Source organism: Nipponia nippon, unplaced genomic scaffold (genome assembly GCF_047370975.1).
Source record: "Nipponia nippon isolate SJK-2023a ecotype South Korea unplaced genomic scaffold, ASM4737097v1 scaffold_34, whole genome shotgun sequence".
NCBI classification, from domain to species: Eukaryota; Metazoa; Chordata; class Aves; order Pelecaniformes; family Threskiornithidae; genus Nipponia; species Nipponia nippon.
The window spans coordinates 4719885-4742594 of record NW_028262352.1 but is presented as its reverse complement, the minus strand read 5'-3'; the positions used below and the strand labels follow the sequence as shown (position 1 = coordinate 4742594).

The 22710-nt window shown below is 43.2% G+C and overlaps 1 long non-coding RNA gene across 2 annotated transcripts in view; it reads left to right on the top strand.

Annotated features, from left to right (window-relative positions):
- Positions 1-19418, top strand: part of LOC104016006 (uncharacterized) — a 46220-nt gene extending 26802 nt beyond the window's left edge. The window contains exons 9-11 of one of the 2 annotated variants that reach the window (XR_015707694.1): positions 5047-5112; positions 6693-6896; positions 12484-19418. This is a non-coding gene — a long non-coding RNA (uncharacterized LOC104016006). The remainder of the gene's footprint in view (positions 1-5046; positions 5113-6692; positions 6897-12483) is intronic. The other variant, XR_015707693.1, reaches the window with a different exon arrangement.
- The last annotated feature ends 3292 nt before the right edge of the window (positions 19419-22710 follow it).

The window sequence follows — 22710 nt, the reverse complement described above, 5'->3', positions numbered from 1 at the left end:
AGCTATTGCTGAATAGTGCTTATACAGCATCAAGGCCTTTTCTGCTTCTCACGCTGCCCTGCCAGCGAGTAGGCTGGGGGTGTGCAAGAAGCTGGGAGGGGACACAGCTGGGACAGCTGACCCCAGCTGACCAAAGGGATATTCCATACCATATGATGTCATGCTCAGCATATAAAGCTGAGGGAAGAAGAAGGAAGGGGGGGACATTCGAAGTGATGGCATTTGTCTTCCCAAGTAACCATTACGCGTGATGGAGCCCTGCTCTCCTGGAGATGACTAAACATTTGCCTGACGATGGGAAGTAACGAATGAATTCCTTGTTTTGCTTTGCTTGTGCGCGCAGCTTTTGCTTTCCCTATTAAACTGTCTTTATCTCAACCCACGAGTTTTCTCACTTTTACCCTTCCGATTCTCTCCCGCATCCCACTGGGTGGGGGAGCAAGGGAGCAGCTTTGTGGGGCTTAGTTGCCTACCGGAGTTAAACCACAACACTATAGAAGCCGTCAGGCTAGTACTTTGCTTTTGATTAGAAGGATAATTTCTAAGTGGATTCAGACTTAGCACCCCTTCAACATTCTGCTTGAGGTTTACTGCTGCAAATGCATCTGTTAGCTATTTGACATATGGACATGCACACAAACACATGGAAATTTCCTGCCATTTGGGGAGCCCAGCTGGTACAGTCTGTGTTGACTTGCAGTGTTATCCAGCTAGAAAAAGCGCTTAAATATAGAATCATAGAATCATTAAGGATGAAAAAGACCTTTAAGATCATCAAGTCCAACCGTTAACCTAACACTGCCAAGTCCACCACTAAACCATGTCCCTAAGCACCACATGCACACATCCTCCAGGGATGGGGACTCAAGCACTTCCCTGGGCAGCCTGTGCCAGTGCCTGACAGCCCTTTCGGTGAAGAAGTTTTTCCTAATATCCAACCTAAACCTCCCCTGGCTCAACTTGAGGCTGTTTCCTCTTGCCCTATTGCTTGTTATTTGGGAGAAGAGACTGACTCCCCACCTCGCTACAGCCTCCTTTCAGGCAGTTGTAGAGAGTGATAAGGTCTCCCCTGAGCCTCCTTTTCTCCAGGCTAAACAACCCCAGTTCCCTCGGCCGCTCCTCATAAGACTTGTGCTCCAGACCCTTCGCCAGCTTCGTTGCCCTTCTTTGGACACGCTCCAGCACCTCGATGTCCTTCTTGGCCAGGATTCGAGGTGCGACCTCACCAGTGTCGAGTACAGGGGCGCTATCACCTCCCTGGTCCTGCTGGCCACGCTTTTCCTGATACAAGCCAGGATGCCATTGGCCTTCTTGGCCACCTGGGCACACTGCTGGCTCATATTCATCTGGCTGTCGTCCAACACCCCTATGTTATATGGTTGCTAGAAGGCTACCACTCAATTATTAGAAGTGAAAAAAAAAGTGGTAAAATAAATTACAACCTGACCAAAGTAGTTAAAAATTGCTGTATTGGTATTCTAGATACCACTTGACCAACATTACTGTAGACTCTGCTGCTGGGCCATATCAGAACTACACTCTGGTTTTCTTGGGATCAGAGAAGGGAATCATCTTGAAGTTCTTGGCCTGGAAAGGAAACAATGATTTCTTAAATGACAGACTTTTCCTGGAGGAGATGAATGTTTACAGTCTCGAAAAGTTTGTATCTGTTTCTTTGTACTCATGTACGGGCAGCTTTGACACTTCCGATTTCCCAGAGAGCACATTGTCCCATTAAAAGGGAAATAGCTACAGCAGCCAATTTTTCTGAGTAATTTTAAATTATTTGAGGGTATGTCTGGTGATGAGTCTCTACATTGAAATAAAATATTTTTCATTCAATATATGTAGAAAATAGCCCATCCTATGCAGCAGTTGATAGATAATTAAAAGTGAAATTCAGCAAAGAAAAGATTAATTTCCTAATCCTATACAAAAATTGATTCCTCTTCAACTAACTCACCAACCAGCAAGCCACTCTCCAAGAGAAATGTCCTACATTTCAGCCTTCCTCAAATATGCCTAAGGAAGCTCTGAAGTGTGTCATAAACATGCAGAAATTTCAGCTACTTTGATTGCTTTGATTGCATAAACACAAAAACTGAATGGTCATCAGAGAGCTTCTCTGGTGTGCAATTCCCTCTATGCTTCTCATTCCCCTATCCCATGCATTTTTAATACTTGCTTATATATCTTTCTATCAGTGTTGTAATGGCTATCGCGTATTCTTTTTCCTCGACTTGATCAGTTCTCCTTTTCTCAGTTATTTTTCAGATTAAGGAATCTTAACATTGTCATCTGGTTTCCCAGTGGAACTCTTTTATAATATTATCTCACTTTGTCAAATCAGGTGCAGTTATGACGGAATGGAAAACAAGAGGGTTATGGGTATGCAGCTTGACAAAGTAGTGCCCTTTATGTTGCCTTCTTTACCTTTGTCATAAAGGTTCCCCTGGGACATTGTAAACATCATGGCAAATGTAAAAAGTATGTGTTTTGTGGTAGCACTTGCCCTGGTGTCAGAAGCCCTCGTGCCAGGCATACATAATGCTAGAGAACTCAAGAATACCTCCTTGTGCTCTTCTTTCTTAAGGGCCTGCATAGCATCCAGAGACCCATACTGTAGCTGGGGGAAGGAGAGCAGGGCGTGCATACAGCTGGTGCTTGATGCGGTTGGCTTTCTGGGCTGCGAGAGCACATTGCCGGCTCATGTCCAGCTTTTCGTCTACCAGTACCCCCAAGTCCTTCTCAGCAGGGCTGCTCTCAATCCCTTCATCCCCCAGCCTGTACTGATACCGGGGACTGCCCCGACCCAGGTACAGGACCTTGCACTTGTTCTTGTTGAACCTCACGAGGTTCACACAGGCCCACTTCTCCAGCCTATCCAGGTCCCTCTGGATGGCATCACGTCCCTCAGGCATGTCACCTGCACCGCTCAGCTTGGTGTCATCTGCAAACTTGCTGAGGGTGCACTCGATCCCGCTATGTCATTGATGAAGATACTGAACAGCGCTGGCCCCAGTACGGACCCCTGAGGGACACCACTCGTCACTTATCTCCATCTGGACATCGAGCCATTGACCATTACTCTCTGAATGCGACCATCCAGCCAGTTTGCTATCCACCGAACAGTCCGCCCATCAAATCCATATCCTTCCAATTTAGAGTGGAGGATATTGTGGGGGACCGTGTCAAAGGCCTTACAGAAGTCCAGGTAGATGACATACATCCGTAACTCTTCCCTTGCCCACTGACGTAGTCAGTCCATCATAGAAGGCCACTAGGTTGGTCAGGCAGGACTTGCCCTTGGTGAAGCCGTATTGGCTGTCTCGAATCCCCTCCCTGTCCTCCATGTGCCTTAGCACAGCTTCTATGAGGATCTGTTCCATGGTCTTCCCAGGCACAGAGGTGAGCCTGACGGGTCGGTAGTTCCCAGGGTCCTCCTTTTTACCCTTTATAAATATGTGAACTCTCAGCTGATTGGAAGAAGCGAGAACGAAAAAACCCCAAGTGATGCAAAGGCAGTTACTCACCACCTCCCACGGGTAGACCAATGTCCAGCCAGTTTCCGAGAAAAAGATGGCTAATCTCTCTAAACCCACTCCTCTCCATTTTATTGCTGAGCATGATGTTATACGGCATGGAATGTCTCTTTGGTTAGGGAGGTCATCTGCCTTGTTGTGTCCCCTCCCAACCTCTTGCACATAGTTAGAGCAGTCTGTGGTTCTAAAAGCTTATAAAATGCCAGCCACAGAAGAACTGAAAGATGCAAGAGACATGTCATTGTATGAAGTAGTTTAATTAACTCCCCATGGTTCAGTATTGGGGCTGGTTCTGTTCAACATCTTTATCAATGATCTTGATGAGGGGATTGAGTGCACCCTCAGCAAGACTGCAGACGATACCAAGTTGGGTGGAAGCGTTGATCTGCTGGACGGTAGGAAGGCCCTATAGAGGGATCTGGACAGGCTAGATCGTTGGGCCGAGGCCAGCTGTATGAGGTTCAACAAGGCTAAGTGCTGGGTCCTGCACTTGGGTCACAACAACCCCAGGCAATGCTACAGGCTGGGGGAGGAGTGGCTGGAGAGCTGCCTGGCGGGAAAGTACCTGGGGGTGTTGGTTGACAGCCGCCTGAACATGAGCCAGCAGTGTGCTCAGGTGGCCAAGAGGGCCAATGGCATCCTGGCTTGTATCAGGAATAGTGTGGCCAGCAGGACCAGGGAGGTGATAGTGCCCCTGTACTCAGCACTGGTGAGGCCGCACCTCGAGTACTGTGTTCACTTTTGGGCCCCTCACTCCAAGAAGGACATCGAGGTGCTGGAGCGTGTCCAGAGAAGGGCAATGAAGCTGGTGAAGGGTCTGGAGCACAAGTCTTATGAGGAGCGGCTGAGGGAGCTGGGGTTGTTTAGTCTGGAGAAGAGGAGGCTGAGGGGAGACCTTATCGCTCTCTACAACTACCTGAAAGGAGGTTGTAGTGAGGTGGGGGTTGGTCTCTTCTCCCAAGTAACAAGTGATAGGACGAGAGGAAACGGCCTCAAGTTGTGCCAGGGGAGATTTAGATTAGATATTAGGAAAAATTTCTTCATGGAGAGAGTGGTTAGGCATTGGAACAGACTGCCCAGGGAAGTGGTGCAATCACAGTCCCTGGAAGTATTCAAAAAACGTGTGGATGTGTTGCTTAGGGACATGGTTTAGAGGTGGACCTGGCAGTTAGGTTAACGGTTGGACTCGATGATCTCAGAGGTCCTTTATAACCTTAATGGTTCTATGATTCTAAGTTTAATTAACTCAAGTTTCTATATGCTGTTTGGACTTTTATTCACAAAGGCTTTAATTTTGTTAATGTACAAGTGTTAATGTATAACCATAATTTAATTTTTGATAAATACCAGGATCCTTTGTTCACTTTAAAAAATGTTTTTCAAAAATGGAGTGAGCATTTGTCCCTGAAAAATAACTGTCTATCACCCTCATTCAGACCTTTTCAGGGGTCTTTGATAGATTTTTTTTAAGAGCAAATTTTGTCTTCCTTTCTGCCAACTGCAGCAGACTTTGCCTCCTGGAAGAACCATCTGTTGGTGGAGTAGATGAAAGCAACAACATGCTGGCCAGGTACATATATGGACTGTTCCTCAACTGGGCCCTGTTCTACTCTGTCAGTCTGTTCTCTTTTCCTGAAAACTTTCTATCTCTTAATCCAATCAGGCTGTAGCAGCAAATCCATGTGGCAACAACAGGGCACTCATAAAAATGCTGAATTTGATGAATCAGGTGTCACCACAGACAAAAAAATGACAATTTCTCTTAATTTCTCTCAGACTACATGCAAGTCAAAAGTTTATACTCAACATTTCCAATGGATTGATGCCATATTTTCCTATTTAGTTTCAATTTGAATAGTGTTTTCCTAAAATAAGAAACAGAAAGACAAATATTTCAAGATTAGCAAAGAGCAGCTAAATATTTGATTTAAAATTTTTTTAACATTTTGCTATCAAAAGCCACATACAACAATAGTCTCTGTAATTGACCCCAAACCCTAGTACCTAAGAAATTGGCATAAAGTTGCATTTCATTTTTCTTTTCTTCTCCTGATATTTTATTATCAGATAGTATATTGGTTCACTTATTTTATTTTCAATTTTGCTTTCTATATAAACCAGCTTGGATGAGGAAAATATCATTTAACATTTAATCAACCATAGTTATTCTAGCGACACTGGTTCTGCAACTATGTTGTCAAGATTACTTCTGAAGATATTAAAAGAATTTAGTTATAGCAATTTTTGAAGTTATTTCCTTAATATTTATTTCATTCTTGAAGCCTTGGCAATGAAAGCATTATTGTCCTCATATATGCAGCTTCTTAGGAGGTACAGTGTACAACCAGCGTGTTTCATTTATCATCAGGAAAGAGACATCTGCTCTATTCATTCATCTAAAATACATGCTTCCAGTATTGGACAGACATGGAAATAATCTGTTTTTAATATATTAGAAGCGAGCAATAAGCCATACAGAAATTGCAGCTGTTTTTCTGATTTTGAAGTACATATAATTTTTGTCACATCAGTTTAGATTCGCAGACTTTGCCCTTTCTGTAAAGCTATCTTGATTTATAGTTAAATTGTGCAAGAAAAGAATTATGTCAATGTAACAAAAACAGTACCCTTTGTGACATCTCCAAAATGCAACAGGGATTACTTTAAGACGTCGTGAGACTCTTTTTCTTTACAAATATTTTACAAGACAAAGTTGTACCTTTTTTTGAAAATACATCTGTTTTAAATCATTCCCTTAAAAAAAAACCCACAACAAAAGAGAGAGAAAAACAAGAGAGAGAGAGAGAAAGAAACACTGTTTCCAGTCCCCCTGCACCTTCTCAGCTTAAAGGAAATTTGTTTACATGTTCTGAAGCAGGCATAGACAAAAAGCAGAGGAAAGAGGAGGTGGTTATAAGGATCAGGGTTCGGCTTTGCCTAAACCAATTCCACATACACCACAAATTATTAACTGTTTTTATTTCCTGCTCCAAAGATTTGTGGAGAAAATAAACTTGGCTAGGGAAAAGCTGCACTTATTTTCTTTCAGCAAGATGCTGTGTTAACAAATACAACGTATGAGCCACCTTGAGTGAATCAAGGTTCCTAATAATCCATTTTTTCAAACAATACCGGTATTTCCTTTCACAGATATCATCTCCATGCTCTCTCCACAGTTAGTGTATCCGTTTCTGTGCAATACATTGTTGCCAAGCTGTTAGAATATGATGCTGGGGTGTTTTGGACCACCTTCCTCCACATGGCCCATATACACAGGCTGTCATCTGGATCTTTGGAGACCTCGTCGTTGTCTAGGTCACCATAGAAGACTTCCAGCACTGCTAATTCTCTCAGGTACTGGATGCCTTCCTCAGCAGTAGTCCACTTCCCTTGGTAATTCACAAGATCTTCCTTGAAAGGATATCTTGCCCTCACACTTGAGAGGAGCCGTCTCCAGAGACTGCAAATTGCTGCCTCTTTTCCAATTCCTCTCTCAATTCCCTGGTTTCTAGCAAGGGATCCCAGGTTCCTTACCTTCCAGTTGCTGACTGTTGGCCCCACTATCCCAGCATTGGAGCAGCCAGGCAGCAATCCGCTCACCTGGCTGGCGGCTGTAATCTTTCCGCATGTCTCAAAGATCTGACTAAGTCAGGGACTGGGTAGTTTCCGTGTCCTGTCTGATTTGTCATACTTCTTCCTCCTGTTTCTTTGCTGAAGGACTGGCTTCCTGATCAGACCCTTCCTCTTCCTCTTTCCTCCCTTAGTAATAAATAGTATGAATCCGTTGACCTCTTTGTCCACTCAGTGGGACAGGGGGAGAAAATAAGATGAAAAAAAACCCAACCTCGTGGGTCAAGATAAAGGCAGTTTAATAAAGAAAAGCAAAGGCCATGCACGGAAGCAAAGGAAAACAAAAAGATTTATTTTCTACTTCCCATCAGCAGGCAATGTCCAGCCACTTCATGGGAAGTAGGGACTCAGTATGCATAGCGGTTGCTTTGGAAGACAAACATCGTAATAACGAATGCCCCCTCCTCTCCTCCTTTCTTTTAGCTTTTATTGCTGAGCACGATGTCATATGGTGTGGAATATCCCTTTGGTCAGATTGGGTCAGCTGTCCTGGCTATGTCTCCTCCCAACCTCTTGTCCACCTCCAGCATGCTGGCCTTTGGGGGCTGGGGTGGTTGGAGAGACAGCCTTGATGCTGTGCAAGCACTGCTCAGCAGTATCCAAAGCATTGGTGTGTTATCAACACCTTTCTAGCTACAAATACAAAGCACAGCACTATGAGGGCTGCTATGGGGAAAGTTAACTCCATCCCAGCCAGACCCAATACACAGAATCATAGAATCACAGAATATCTCAAGTTGGAAGGGACCCATAAGGATCATCAAGTCCAACTCCCTGCTCCTCACAGGACTACCTAAAACTAAATCATATGACTAAAAGCATCATCCAGATGCTCCTTGAACTCTGACAGGCTTGGGGCCGTGACCACTTCCCTGGGGAGCCTGTTCCAGTGACCGACCACCCTCTCAGTGAATAACCTTTTCCTGATGTCCAATCTGAACTTCCCCTGGCGCAGCTTCATTCCATTTCCACATGTCCTATCGCTAGTCACCAGAGAGAGGAGATCAGCACCTCCTCCTCCGCTGCCCCTCTTGAGGAAGTTGTAGGCTGCAATGAGGTCACCCCTCAGCCTTCTCTTCTCCAAGCTGAACAAGCCAAGTGACCACCTCAGCCGCTCCTCCTAAGTCTTGCCCTTGAGACCTTTCACCATCTTGGTCGCCCTCCTCTGGACACACTCTAATAGTTTGATGTCCTTCTTATATTGAGGCGCCCAAAACTGCACACAGTGCTCGAGGTGGGGCCACAACAGTGCAGTGTAGAGTGGGACAATCGCCTTTCTCGACCGGCTAGCTATGCTGTGCTTGATGCACCCCGGTTGCACGGACAGGGTTGGCCCTTTGGGCTGCCAGGGCACACTGTTGACTCATATTCAACTTGCTATCACCCCAGACCCCCAGATCTCTTTCTGTGGGGCTGCTCTCCAGCCTCTCTGAACAGCTAAATATGAATATATCTTTTTCTAAGCTAAATGAAATGCCTCCGATGGTCCGTGTTAAGCAGAAGAGCAGCACTTCATATCATGTTCAGATGAGTTAATTTGGCATTTCCTGTTTCATCCTTGTGTTCTGGCCCAAGGTAGGCTGAAAGGTTAGGGAAGGCAGAAATCTCAAATAGATGTCTAGCAAGCCAAAGGGAATCTTGTGTATAGGAGCTGAAGTGTTTCTAGTTTCTTACTCTCAATGCTTCCAAAGGAGTATTTATCTTCTTGGTGCCTACATCAACTCAGAAGTTGAAAAACTGCTCTTATCGCTTGAAAGAGCACACAACATATGAAGTTGGCACCTTCAACATGATTACAAACCAGAGAACTGAATTATTGAAATATATATTTAGAAACTAATGCAATGACAAATAAAATTGTGTGGTGATAAATATGTAGACTAAACTGTATTTATTCTCAATATGCACTGTTTAAAGGACAAGAAAACAATTTCTGAATGCCAATATTTTCCAATGACTTTTAGATACATCTGTAGCACGCGCAATTTTGAAACTTAACTGATAGATACATGGCACCTTTGCTACAGTCAGAAAAGTTTTTACACAATTACTACTGTTCTTTACAACTGTACTGGGTCTGGCTGGGATGGAGTTAATTTTCTTCATAGCAGCTCATATGGTGCTATGTTTTAGATTTGTGACCAAGACAATACTGATAACACACTGATATTCTAACTATTGCTTTTAAGGGATAACTTATATTGTCAGTACTTTTCTGTGTTTATGGTCACGAAGCTGCTCCATGATGGAAACAGACAGGTTAGTTAAAAATCACAAGTGAGTAAAGATTTAGGCCCACCTACAAAATGCATTTTTCTTGGCTGGCATTCTAGACTTCATCATACTATAAACATGTAGCCATGAGGACTCTTCATATATCAAACTGTAGCTTTGTTTAGATATTACTCTGATTCATTTTCACCACTTATATACAGAGACATTCCAATCTATATACTGCATTTAGAACAATATGCATTTTTACTGCAGTACTTTATGTTGTGAAAGCATATGTAAACATAGCAACAAGAAACCTGTTTAAAGGGTTACCTTTAGTCTGACAGAAATGTATATATAGTATTTGGCCATTTGATAATGAACAGAAACTGGAGGGGGGGGGAATGAGGGAGGACTGTGATCAAGTTAAGCTCTTACTAGTTATACTTATATTTATTCTTTATACTGATTTTAAACAGCTACCATTAGCACATCTGTTGTAAATAATGCTCTAAGTTTTCATTTGCACATTTTTAATAGTCCTACATCACAAGCAGCTATGCCCTTATTCAGTAGTGTAAACCTGTGAACTGCCTCAGTTAAATCTGCGTCTAGATTTTCTTTCTGAAAAAGAGAATAATAATCATGTCTTTGCAAAAAAAATCAAACTCAAGAGACAACATAAAAACACTGAACTGACTTTGAACAGTATATCTTTTATATATCAGTCAGTATTAGTAATATTCTTACAGTCTTTACAAATAAATGTAACAAAATATACAAAATGGAGAAGGAACAATAAGCAGGATTTGACAACAAAAAAAAATCTATAGAAATAAAAGAAGCAAGTGTATGAGCTTAGTGCCTTTTCCTGTCTTGGAATTTCATTTATTCCCCACATACCCTATAACCCTAGGGTGCAACCCAACCTCTTAGTTTGTTCCCAGAATTGCATTTTTACTAGTATACTTGGTCTATGTCCCTTTTCTAGTGTCCTTTTTCACTTCTTCCTCCTGTTTCTTTGCTGAAGGACCAGCTTCCTGATCAGACCCTTCCTCCTCCTCCCTTAGTAATCAATGATATGGACCTGTTGACCACCTCGTCCACTGTTTCTTTTTCACTATTGGGGCAAGTACTGTAACTGTTGTTGTTTGGGTCCCTATCTCAACCATGGTGTCCTCAGATGCAGTTTGGGTCCCTGTCTCTACTATCATGTCTTCAGATATAGTTTGTATCTCAGTCTCAGTGATGAGATGAGCCGGCACAGGCAGGATGCAGGACCAACCACAAAACTACGGATGAAATGCAAAAAGTAAATTTATTTTCGTTACCTCGCCAACCGGGGGATCTCTGAAGCAGCATCTGGGCAGAGGCACACAAGCGGGGATGCAGGCACTGCAGAGCTCGGTCCATGCTAGAGGATCACCGAATCTGCTGTTTTCACCTGTTTCGCGCAGGCGTAGTTTACCACTGTGCTTTGATCTTTCCCGCAGCAGGGCAGGAATCTCAAGCATGTTTGATAGGGTGCCATCTAAGCACAGATGTTCTACTTGTCCAATACACAAGGCTAAACAATTAGTATGATATATATATGTTTTTCTACACCCCAGCTGCAAGTCACTTGAGCACGTTTGCAGTCTTCGTCGCCAATCTTCTGTTATTATCCCACAGTATTCTCAGAGGTGGTTTGGGTCCCTGCCTTAACCACAGTCCTCTGATAGTACTGAACTGTGACTTGGTAGGTGCAGGCCAAGCCCCAGTACAATGCTAGAAGCTGCTGGTTTTCATTGGGGTAGGCAAGGCACCTTTCTATCAGGTGGTGTGTTAGTTTACCAGGGTTACTTGCCTGTTCAGGCTATGGGAGGTGATAACCACCCTAGGAACCTGCCCAGATCCTTCCACACACTTTGCCACCCAGGGACTGGCCACCTCAGGGCACGTTTCAGTATCGCCTCACCCAAAAATTGTCTTTTCTTACGCCAGGACAACACCAGATTCCAAAAACCCCACAATATGCCAACAGTGTTAATTAGTAGTATTAAACAGCTCATGTAAGGGTGAACAAGGACCTTGGGAGCCTGCATAATAAAACCATCCACATCAATCCCGGATAGGAAGAGGGAGATGTATTCCCTCATCCTCTCCACAAGATAGCTCCCCCAGCACAGTAAAGGCATCAATGCCAGGGCAAAGCACATACCCATTGTTTGTACTAGCATGTTCCCAAGCTCAGCCAAATAAAGAGGTAAGCAGCGCAGCCAACAAACTCCATGATCCCCACAGGAGCTTTCCACTTAATAACTACTATAGCAATAGCACGCTTAATACAAAACTGCCGTTGTCTCGTGCCCCACTTTGGGCACCACAAAGGACTGTGGTGGGTTGACCTTGGCTGGCTACCAGGTACCCACTAAGACACTCTATCACTCCCCCTCCTCACCAGGACAGGAGGGAGAAAATAAGATGAAAAAAAACTCGTGGGTCAGGATAAAGACAGTTTAATGAAGAAAAGCAAAGGCCTCACATGGAAGCAAAGGAAAACAAAAGATTTATTCTTTACTTCCCATCAGCAGGTGATGTCCAGCCACTTCCTGGGAAGTAGACCCTCAGTACGCATAGCGGTTGCTTTGGAAGACAAACACCTTAATAACGAATGCCCCCTCCCCTCCTCCTTTCTCTTAGCTTTTTATGCACAGACAATGGTAAACAGGACATACATTGAGATTTGATTTAACACGCGCATGAAGAACATGCTGTGTACATGGAAATCAATTGTGCAGTGCAAAACATTTCCAGTATCTGGTTTCAGATGTTCATCCTTGTTTGAATCTAGTCCTAATACACTTCTATAAGAATTGAAGGAAAATGAAGGCAAGGAGCCTCCATTCTGTCTAACGGCTACCTTGTTTCAGAGCTTAGAATAAAAAGAAACACTAGAAACACAAAGAAACAGTAAAAAGTTAATATGTTCACTACAATAGCACAAGGAAGAAGCATCATCCAAGCAAATAATGAACAATTAATCTTGAATTCTTTCCTGCAAAGTAGAACCTTCTGCAACCCAGAACAATCTCTGACCTGATGCCAATCTTTACAGGAAGAAGGCAGATGTATATGTGAAACCCCTCAGGCTGAAGAAGGAATCAAACCTGTGTTCTAGCCACTAATTGTAAAAAAGAAGCCTCCCTCACCAGTTTTGCCTCTGTTTTCTGTTTAAGTCAGCTCTGCTCCATTTCTTAAAGAAAGACAATCAGAGACAATGATCAGAGTTCAGGACTGTGATGGGTGGGTCACACCTTTTAGCACTGAAAGAGGAAAATGCTGAGAATATATTGTTGAAATGCTTGTTAGCTGTCTTTATACAGCTCCTGGCTAGGTCAGTGCACCATTTTATGGATCCCATTTGGAGGTGCCTGTGGATGTGGTTTATTGCACCTTTCTATGGAATCAAAGACATTTTCAGTTTCCCATACACCTGCTTCAACTACTTTTTCCTCTCCTCTGTTGTAGATAACTGTCATCTTAATTGTGCTGTTCCAAGTCTTTGTGGAGCTGAGCTGTAAACCACATCAATGGAATAATCAAGTTCTTAATAAAAAAATCCACCCTAAAATTTTTAACTTGGTTCCCAGTTTACAGAGCAGCTCTTGCTCTGCATCAGCTCTACTGAGAGCTTGCATCAGGTCTACTTGAGACTTGCATCAATGCTACTGAGGAAATGTTGAACTGAGAACAGAGGATGAAAACAAGCTGTTAAGGGCTGCAAAGAGACGGAAACCTCTTAAATAAGTTTTTCCATACACAAAAAAGTCTATAATTGCATCATCAGATGACTAAAGGCCAAGGTATAAATCTGAATCTGTTGATTCAGATACTGCCTACTCCTGAAGCTGAATAAACACAATAGGTCTCTTACTTTTCAACATTAATATTCCCCAGACACTTTAAGATCTCTTTTATATATATCCAGAAACTCCTTGTCTTGACAGAGCTGAACATTAGAATGCCTATCTCAAGTTAGTGCTAAAGTTAGCATGGAGACAATTAGTTGAATTGGAAACCTCTAAAAATTATTGCAAATAATGGCACCTCACTAAAATAACTTACATGACAATGCCCATTCTAAATTATCTGGATAATAATACTTCAAACTCACATTTTTCCTCATCTAACAATCTCAAACTACTTTACAAGCTTCTACAGAGTGACAAAATTTTAATTTGTTCAAAGGACACGAAAAATCCTTTGAAATCCCTTGATGCCAAGGACTGAGCCCAGATTTCCAGCTCCTCCATTCCATTTTTTAATTCAAAAGCCACTACCAATATATGCTCTTGTTCTAGGTTTGTCATATCATCAATTACAATAAGCTTTAGAGTATCAAATTGTCTGCAAAATAAAACTAAATTCAATTATCGTAAAAAACCAAAATGTAGTAGAAGTGTTTCCATGTCCAAGATGCATAAATTATTATTTAGAATATATGAAACATAGTCCAAGCTGCCATCATCTTGAAATTCAAGAGTTAAAAAAAATGAACATTCAGACAGTAATGACAAAATAATATAATTGATTAAACCACGAAGACCAAGTGTTTTCAGAACTTTGATACAAAAATTGAAATAAGGAAAGTAGATTCTTCATAATCATATGATATATGAAGAATTGGTATGCTGAAGCCTTATAAAAACTGTATACTAAAGTACATTCTATTTTTGCAGAAAAAAAAATCAAGGGTTTGCAAGACAGGTATGGTGAATCTGAGCAACAGATTTCAGTTTAACATTATACTTAAAATACTATAGAATAATGCTATAGAAAATACTATAGAAAAAATTCACAACGGATTTTTTTTTCTTTAATTCTGGCTTTCCAGAATTAGCTGCTTCACCACCTTCCCAGGGATCAAGGTGAGGCTGATCAGCCTGCAGTTCCCTGGGTCCTCCTTCTTAACCTTCTTGAAGATAGGAGGGACACTTGCTTTCCTCCAGTCTTCGGGCACGTCTATCCATCACCATGATCATTCAAAGATTATCAAGAGTGGCCTCGTGATGACATCAGCCAGCTCCCTCGTGGGTCCATCCCATCAGGGCCCGTGGACATATGTATGTCCAGTTTGCTTAAGTATTCACTGACCTGAGCCTCTTTCACCAAGGGTATGTCTTCCTTGCTCCAGCCTTTCCCCCTGGTCTCTGGGACCTGGGATTCCTGAAGGATGGTCTTTCTAGTAAAGACTGAGGCAAAGGCGGCATTCAGTACCTCAGCCTTTTCCATGTCCTGTGTCACCAGGTCCCCCATCTCATTCAGCAGCAGGCCCACATTTTCCCTAGTCTTCCTTTTGTTGCCTAAGTACTTAGTGTAGACCTTCTTGTTGCCTTTGACATCCCTGGCCAGATTCAATTCTATTTGGGCTTTAGCTTTCCTAACCTCATCCCTGGATGGTCAGACGATGTCTCTGTATTCCTCCCAGGTTACCTGTCCTTGCTTCCACCTTCTGTATACTTCCTTTTTTGTTTTTGAGTTTGGCCAGGAGCTCCTTGTTCATCCATGGAGGCCTCCTGGCACTTTTGCCTGACTTCCTACTCATTCAGATGAACTGCTCATCAGTTACTCAGGTACTTCAGTTGCTCAGATTGGGATGGACTGCTCTTCACTTACTCAGTTCCTTCAGCTACTCGGGCATTTTATTTTACACACTGAAATTAAGTTCTGCTCATCAAAGCTTGTCTTTCTGATGCAATGTAAGCTTCTAAAATCATATTTGAAAATTAACATTTTGTATCTTTTTGCCCTTCCTTTATGGAGTTATAAAGTAAAAATGACCCTAGAAGACCTCATTCTAATCTCATTCACAGCACCATAAGTCAGAAGTAATTCTAATGAAATTAATGAAACTACTTTGGAAGAAAACAAATGTGGGAGAATGTGACACGGAAAAAAATGTTTGTGTGCTCAGAAATGTGTCTGCTTTTCCAGACATTTATTGATCCAATAAAAAATACCCCTTTTCCTGGCAAACCTTGCCCCACAAAGAGCTTAAACATCTAAGAACTAAACCTATCCCTCAATATTTTACCATGTAACAGAAATGGTTCCCTGTGAAGAATCTCTGCTTCATTTGAAAAATCCCAATTTAATCTCAATCTCAATTAATGTTTTTTTGCATCTAAACTCACTCAAGAAGCCACTCAGAAGCATTTTGCCACAGTACTTAACAGATGTTTGGTTTTTAAACAAACTAGTATCAATTTTGAGATGAGAAGAGTTTAATTATACCTTTGAAATACTTGATCATTACCTAAAGACATTTTATTTGTTAAAGAACATATTTCTTATCTAATAAAGACATTTTAGATGAACAAACATTCTACATCAAATTAATAGGGGAAAAAACGATCAGTGCCATGAAAGACATGCTTGGAAAATAGGAAAGAAACATTAGAAGATCTGGATGTAGAAAAGAATTTTGATCTCAAGGCAGACAAATCTATTACAAGCTTTAGATTCAACATATGGAAAAGTCAGAGGTAATAAGGAGGTTGGTTACTTATTGTGAATTTAGTTGAGAATCATGAGAGTTTGAATGTGAAGGAAGCACGAAAGAGATTCAGACTGCCTAAATATTGTCCATATTTTAGACCTAAGATCCTATGTCTGAGAGTAACCAAAAAAATTTGTTTTCCAAATACTGCAGTATGTATGAGAAACCTGAGATTTAATACAAATAACATCTATTTGGAGATTCCAAGTATTTCCTATTTGTTATTAAGCAAAATAATCCACTTAAAACTCTTATTGTACTATTAGTCTTCTACTACAAGGAAAAGGGGAAGATTTCCCCCTTCTATTCAAGATCCTTTATGCCACTCCAATCAACTGTGGAACTGGCAAACACATGATCTTCTCATAGTTACATACTCTTTCCACATACAGACTTCCAGACCTCCTCAGACACTGTGGGACTATATCAGCAGCAGTTCCACAGATAGTACAATGATAATGATTTTTTTAGGACAGCACTAATATACAATGATGACCATGACAAGATCTCAAATTTTTCAGTAGGATCTAATGTAGAAATAATGGTGCTAAACTACTCAGAACACAAACTTTCAAGGGAGATCAATGAAAAACAAGAAAAACAACAGACAAGGAAAATTCATTGTTCTGCCTTATATATTCTATTCTAGCTCAGATGCTTGGGATTTCCCAGAGCCATTCACCTGTTTTAGTATAGGAAAGATTATCATTTGACAGCTGCCAGAGATATCCTTCTGCCAAAGGCTACATCTGAGAAAAACTGTATGTCAACTCTAACATTTGGCAGAGGCCTGGAAGGATGCCCAGATTACCACCTGCAAATTTCTAGTAAAGACATTTCTCCTCTCTCAGCCCAAGAAAATCATATTGATTGAGATAACTTTGCCTGAAGGTCTCTAGAGCACCTTTCTCCATTGAAACTTGATTTCTTCTGGACAGTTCCTCTATCCGCACTTCTAAACTTTTCTTTCAGTCACTGCCTGACCCCTTTGCTAAGCTTAAATACAGAATAAGCAAGCACTGCAATTCCCTCAAGATCCCTATCCTGTCTAGACAGGCTCACGGTATTCTACAGTCAAGAAAGGAATTTCTAAGAGAGGTTTGGGTTTAAGCAGAATGTGGATAAGATGATCTCTTGTACTAGATGGTGACATGCATCCGAATATGGTAAAAACTGAGGCATAGCCATGTCCTGGTAAGGGATTAGATACTGCTTTATCTAATTCTGTGACCCTTTGGAAAAGGTAACCTACAAAAATGAAGATTTTAATTTTAAAGATGGCATTCACATATCTTTCTCCATAGATTTCTTCTAGATTCAGCCCTTCAGCATTCTGAACCTAGACAAAAAGATAAGGTATTTGCTTATGGAAAGCCTATGGTATTGGTAATAACTGATACCTTGAAGCTCCCAACGCTTAGTTCTAACAGGGCTGAGACTTTGACTAGGAATGAAGCTATACTTTCTGTATGACATATCAAGATACCAATTTATCAAGGAAAATTTTTCTGTCCTTAATTGTATATAGGAAGATAATGGAAGATTTAATTGCACCATTACTTAAATTCATTTAACTATTTTCAAGTTTCATTTTCAATGTCATAGAATCATAGAATGGTTTGGGCTGGAAGGGACCTTTAAAGATCAACTAGTCCATACCCCCTACCATGGGCAGGGACATCTTTCACTAGATCAGGTTGCTTAAAGCCCTGTCCAACCTGACCTTGATCACTTCCAATGATGAGGCATCCACAACTTCTCCAGGCAACCTGTTCCAGTGTCTCACCACCCCCACTGTAAAAAATTTCTTCCTTATCTAATCTAAATCTATCCTCTTTCAGTTTAAAACCATTGCTTCTTGTGCTGTCACTACAGGCCCTGGTAAAAAGTCAGGAACCTGACTGGTCAGTAGTTTCCAGAGTCTTCCTTTTTACCCTTTTTAAAAATGGGTGTGATGTTCCCCTTTTTCCAGTCACTGGGGACTTTGCCTGACTGCCATGACTTTTCAAATATCATGGAGAGTGGCTTGGCAAGTATATCAGCCAACTCCCTCAGGACCCTGGGATGCATCTTGTCAGGTCCCGTGGACTTGTATATGTTCAGGTTCCTCCGGTGGTCTCGAACCTGACTTTCTCCTACGATAGGAGGGACTTCATTCCCCCAGTCCCTGCCTTGAGGTTCAGGGGCTTGAGAGATGTGGGAAGAGTAATTAAGCCCTTCTTATTATTCTTCACATCTCTTGCCAAATTGAGCTCCAGCTGTGCCTTAGCTTTCCTGATCCCATCCCTACACACCCAGGCAGCATCCCTTATATTCTTCCCAGGATACATGTCCCTGGTTCAACTGCTAATGCATTTCCTTCTTACACTTTAGTTTGACCAGGAGGTCCTTACTCAGCCATGCTGGTCTCCTGCCTTCCTTGCCTGATTTCCTGCACATGGGAATCAAGAGCTCTTGCGGTTCAAGAAAAATGTCCTTAAAGAGCTGCCTGCTCTGTTCTGCTCCCTTATCCCTGAGGTCAGTTTCCCAGGGGGTTGTCCTGGTTTCAGCTGGGATAAAGTTAATGATGTTCTTCACTACAACAACTTTTCAATATCTTGAACATCCTTGGGTAGTTAAGATATATCTATTGGTAGTTCTTGGGAATATTGTTTTGGTTTTGTCTAAGGTTAATAAGCAGTTTAAGAATGTCATCCAGAGATCTGCCCCAAGGCTGGATAGTTATGAGTGGCAGGGTGTGTGGGAGAGCATGGGCAAATGCCTAGGATGGTGGACCCCTCCAGTATTTTGGAACTTCACCCCTAAACAAGTGCAGAATCCTGAAAAATTAGTAGAATATTTGGAAAAAGTATGCTGTCACCCTGGCAATTCTAGGGAGACACAAATCACCGCAATGTGCTGGGGCCTGGCCCATGCCTACTGAGCCCTGTTCAACGCTATTCAGAACCCTCAAGGGGAAGAGAAGGTCTCTGGATCTGACGACAAAACGACAGGTGCTGCAGCTATGCCAGCCCCGGAGACTTGCGCTGCGGCTATGCCAGCCCCCACAACAGGTGCTGCGGCTAATCCAGAGAACCAACCCGTGCCAGTATCAGTCGCCCCTATACAGAAGAAAAAATACACAAGATCAGCTCATTTAGTAAGAGATGAAGATGAACCAGGGCCATCGTGAGAACAGGAGGAGGAAGAGGCAGAACCCACAAATGAGATGGTAACCACCCGATCCCTGTCCCTGAGTGAGCTGCGAGATATGCGAAAAGATTTCAGTCGTTGTCCAGGCGAGCACATTGTCACCTGGCTGCTCTGATGCTGGGATAACGGGGCCAGTAGCCTGGAATTAGAGGGTAGGGAAGCCAAACAGCTGGGATCCCTTTCTAGGGAAGGGAGCATTGACAAAGCAATTGGAAAAGGGGCACAAGCCCTCAGCCTCTGGAGTTAACTCCTGTCAGGCGTGAAGGAAAGGTATCCCTTCAAGGAAGATGTTATATGTCACCCAGGCAAGTGGACCACCATGGAGAGAGGTATCCAGTACCTGAGGGAATTAGCTGTGCTGGAGGTGATTTATGGTGACCTGGACAACGAGCAGTTATCCAAAGATCCAGGTGAAGTCCGGTGCACACGACCCACGTGGCGGAAGTTTGTACGGAGCGCACCATCATCATATGCAAACTCTTTGGCAATAATGACCTGGAAAGATGTCTCCACCAACCAGCAAAAGGAAACACAAGGTTTCTTGGGCATTGTGGATTTTTGGAGAATGCATATTCCGAATTACAGTCTGATCATAAGCCCTCTCTATCAAGTGACCTGGAAGAAGAATGATTTCAAATGGGGCCCTGAGCAACAACAAGCCTTTGAAGAAATTAAACAGGAGATAGTTTGTGCAGTAGCCCTTGGGCCAGTCTGGGCAGGGCAAGATGTCAAAAATGTGCTCCACACCGCAGCTGGGGAGAACGACCCTACCTGGAGCCTCTGGCAGAAAGCACCAGGGGAGATTCAAGGTCGACCCCTAGGGTTTTGGAGTCGGGGATACAGAGGATCCGAGGCCTGCTATACTCCCACTGAGAAAGAGCTATTGGCAGCATATGAAGGGTCTTGAGCCTCTTTGGAAGTGGTTGGTACTGAAGCACAGCTCCTCCTGGCACCCCGACTGCTAGTGCTGGGCTGGATGTTCAAAGGGAGAGTCCCCTGTACACATCATGCAACTGATGCTACGTGGAGTAAGTGGGTCGCACTGATCACACAACGGGTTCAAATAGGAAACCCCAGTCACCCAGGAATCTTGGAAGTGATCATGGAGTGGCCAGAAGGCAAAGATTTCGGAATATCGCCAGAGGAGGAGGTGACGCCTGCTGAGGAGGCCCCACGGTATAATAAACTGCCAGAAAATGAGAAGCAATATGCCCTGTTCACTGATGGGTCCTGTCGCCTTGTGGGGAAGCATCGGAGGTGGAAGGCTGCTGTATGGAGTCCTGTACGACAAGTTGCAGAAACTGCTGAAGGAGAAGGTGAATCAAGTCAGTTTGCAGAGGTGAAAGCCATCCAGCTGGCTTTGGATATTGCTGACCAAGAAAAGTGGCCAGTGCTCTATCTCTATACTGACTCATGGATGGTGGCAAATGCCCTGTGGGGGTGGTTGCAGCAATGGAAGCAGAGCAACTGGCAGCGCAGAGGCAAACCCATCTGGGCTGCTGCATTGTGGCAAGATATTGCTGCCCCGATAGAGAACCTGGCTGTAAAAGTACATCACGTAGGTGCTCACGTACCCAAGAGCGGGGCCAGTGAAGAACATCAAAACAGTCAGCAGGTGGATGAGGCTGCTAAGATTGAAGTGGCTCAGGTGGATCTGGACTGGCACCATAAGGGTGGATTATTTCTAGCTCAGTGGGCCCATGACACCTCAGGCCATCAAGGAAGAGATGCAACATATAGCTGGGCTCATCATCGAGGGGTGGACTTGACCATGCACACTATTGCACAGGCTATCCATGAACGTGAAACGCGCTGCAATCAAGCAAGCCAAGCGGTTCAAGCCTCTCTGGTATGGAGGACGATGGCTGAAATATCAATATGGGGAAGCCTGGCAGATTGATTATATCACACTCCCACGAACCCGCCATGGCAAGCACCATGTGCTTACAATGGTGGAAGTGACTACTGGATGGTTGGAAACATATCCCGTGCCCCATGCCACCACCCGGAACACTATCCTGGGCCTTGAAAAGCAAGGCCTATGGCGACATGGCACCCCAGAAAGAATTGAGTCAGACAACGGGACTCATTTCTGAAACAACCTCATAGACACCTGGGCCAAAGAACATGGCATTGAGTGGGTATATCACATCCCCTATCACACACCAGCCTCCGGGAAAATCGCATGATACAATGGACTGTTAAAGACTACACTGAGAGCAATGGGTGGTGGGACATTCAAACACTGGGATACACATTTAGCAAAGGCCACCTGGTTAGTCAACACTAGGGGATCTGCCAATCGAGCTGGCCCTGGCCCATCAAACCTTTTACGTACTGCAGAGGGGGATAAAGTCCCTGTAGTGCATGTAAAAAATATGCTGGGGAAGACGGTCTGGGTTACTCTTGCCTCGGGCAAAGGCAAACTCATTTGTGGGATTGCTTTTGCTCAAGGACCTGGGTGCACTTGGTGGGTGATGCGAAAGGATGGGGAAGTCCGATGTGTACCTCAAGGGGGTTTGATTTTGGGTGAGAATAGCCAATGAACTGAATGGTATGATGTTAATTGCTATATAATACTGGATGTCATAACTTCTATGGTGGCTATATGCCATATCAATGGTATTACAGTAAGAATCACCCAGATTAATGAAGAATGAACTTTGAAGAAACCAAGCAAAGTGCAGTGGTGATGGAACCAGAACTGGCTTCAGCATGCAACAATCCAACACCACACACCCTCTCTCCTGCCCTGAAAGACTGTTATGACAGATGGAGCCCAAAGTCATGGACTGGATGAACTCAATAGGCATTTTAGAGGGATGGCCCATAGGCTAAGGGAATGATATCTATGTGTGTGTATATATATATTAAAGGACTGGAAATGTGGTGGTGACTAATTGGAATGTATTGGAAAGTGTAAGACCTGGGCATGATGTGTATGGTACAGAATAAGAGGTGGATACTGTCCTGGTTTCAGCTGGGATAGAGTTGATTTTCTTCCTAGTAGCTGGTATAGTGCTGTGTTTTGGATTTAGGATGAGAATAATGTTGATAACACACTGATGGTTTAGTTGTTGCTAAGTAGTGCTTACACTAGTCAAGGACTTTTCAGCTTCCCAGGCTCTGCCCGGTGCACAAGAAGCTGGGAGGAGGCACAGCCAGGACAGCTGACCCAGACTGGCCAAAGGGCTATTCCATACCGTATGATGTCATGCTCAGTATATAAACTGGGGGGAGTTGGCTGGGGGGTAGCGATTGCTTCTCAGGGACTGGCTGGGCATCTGTTGGCGGGTGGTGAGCAATTGTATAGTGTATCACTTGCTTTGTATATTATTATTGTATTATTATATTGTTATTATTATTACTACTATTACTACTATTCTATTTTATTTTACTTCAGTTATTGAACTGCTTTTATCTCAATCTTGGGGCAGTTTACATGGCACCAGGGCGGGTGGCACCGGGGTGGGGGAGTGAGCGAGTGGCTGTGTGGTGCTTAGTTGCTGGCTGGGGTTAAACCACGACATTGATCCAGAAATGAAAAATGCAAGAAATGAAAATCCACATTTGAGGAATAAAGGGAAGGAA